Genomic DNA, 1,874 nt, shown 5'->3' with positions numbered 1-1,874 from the left:
GGGCTAGGTGCTGGGTGCTGGGTTAGGACCTGGGCACTGGGCTAGGTGCTGGGTGCTGGGTTAGTACCTGGGCACTGGGCTAGGTGCTGGCACTGGGCTAGGTGCTGGCACTGGGCTTGGTGCGCTCCCTGCCCCGCCACCCCAGCCCCGGCCCCCCACGCCCCACCCCGACCGGCCGGGGCCGTCCCGCGCCTTCCGCGGCACCGCTCCCAAGGGGCTGACTCAGCGCGGAAACTCCTCGTGGGCGGCCTCGCGGGGGCCACGGCGCAGAGACGTCAGCGCGGGGGCGGCGGGCGGGGGATTCCGCGGGCTCCGGGCGGGGTCTGGGGGGGTCTGGGGGGTCTGGGGTCCCCTCCCCTCCCGGCCCTGCCCGCGCGGTTCTCCTGGAGCGCGGCCCTCGGCCTGGCAGGGACCCAGCGCGCGCGGAGCCCGGGACGGGGGAGGGAGGCGGCGGCGCTGCGGGGGAACCTCGGGGTGGGGGGAGGGGGGAGCCGAGCCGGGCTGGGGTCGCCCCTGCGAGGCTCAGCCGCCGCCCCTCCCGCCCGGGGCGCAGTGGTCTGGGCTTCCTGGGGGTGCCCCCTCTCTGCTCCCCCTGGAAGCGGGACCCGCAGCCTCAGGGCAGCCTCCACCTGCTCCGGAAAACCGCAGCCGCCCCGCCTCTCCCCGGACTTTTCCGTGCCCAACCCTAACCCCTGTTCTCAGAAGCGCTTCTGCGGCAGCCCCGCCTCCCCTCCCTCCCGCCCCAGCCGCCCCACCCCTCCCTGCTGGAAGAGCCCCCTCCCCACTTTCCACTGACATCTGGACTTGGTCACGTGGGACCCCCCAAGCTGACAGACAGCTATTGGGGGGGCCCTTGACCTATGGCAGTGTCCACAGCCAGACACCCCTTCCCAGCCCAGCCCTAGGACAGGTGGGGGGTCCTTGAGGGCCGGGTGGCCCCAGCCGCCCCAGCTGCATGGTCTCTGCCCACTGACCAGGACCTGCTTCATGACTGTGGTCCCCTCCCGGTGCTGGGCCGAGCCCTGAGGACGTACGGATGGGATGGAAGGGGCTTTGCTCCTCTGGCCAGTGACCCTCAGGGAGGTTAGGGGTGCCTGGCCTCGGGGAGGAGGCGGACATCGGCCTCCCACAAAGCTCGTCTTCCCTGGCGGCTCCAGGAATTGAGATCTTTCCGGAGTTGGTGATTCAGGCCAGGGATTGTCCGCGTCCCGTCTTAAAGATACACCTGGGGAGGGGAGAGAGGCCGGAGGGGGTGCCATGGACGTGCAAGCCTGGAGTCCTCAGGGATCATCCATCTTTAGCAGAAAGACACGTGGCCGCCTACAGACCCTCAGCTGACCCCAGGGCCCGGCTGCTGCTGAGGGTCTGTGCTGGCTGGACGCCACGGTGGAGGCCGCGGGGATGGTGCATGTGTGGCTGTGCCTAGGTGCAAGTGGGAGGAGACTGGGCATCGGAGGGCATCGGGCGCCTCCACCTTGGGTCCCAGGCTCCAGCCTGGCGCCGTCTCCGGGAAGCCCCTCTGACCTCCCTGAGCGCCTCTTGTCCCCGAGGGGTCCTGACGCCTTTGCTGTGGCCCTGGCTGCCACTTCAGTTGAATGTCAGGGAGCACCTGTACTGCCAGATGCTCGGGCACCCACAGTTCCCGCTCCCTGGTGGCCTCTCCTGCTTCACCCCTCCCACGCCTTGGTGGGCTGCAGATTAGGCTGCTGCTGCCCTTGGCCCTCCGGAGGGTCCAGCAGACCTGCCAGGAAGGGACTGGGGGCCCTGGGCTGCCATCTCAGTGACAGGTGTGTTCCCAGCATCTCACCGGGGACCCCACACTTGCTGGGAGGGGACTGGGCCCTGGGCTGCCATCTCAGTGACAGGTGTGTTCC

Source organism: Cebus imitator, unplaced genomic scaffold, assembly GCF_001604975.1.
Source record: "Cebus imitator isolate Cc_AM_T3 unplaced genomic scaffold, Cebus_imitator-1.0 Scaffold145, whole genome shotgun sequence".
Classification (NCBI taxonomy): domain Eukaryota; kingdom Metazoa; phylum Chordata; class Mammalia; order Primates; family Cebidae; genus Cebus; species Cebus imitator.
The sequence above is the reverse complement of the archived record's forward strand: the minus strand, read 5'-3'. Positions refer to the sequence as shown.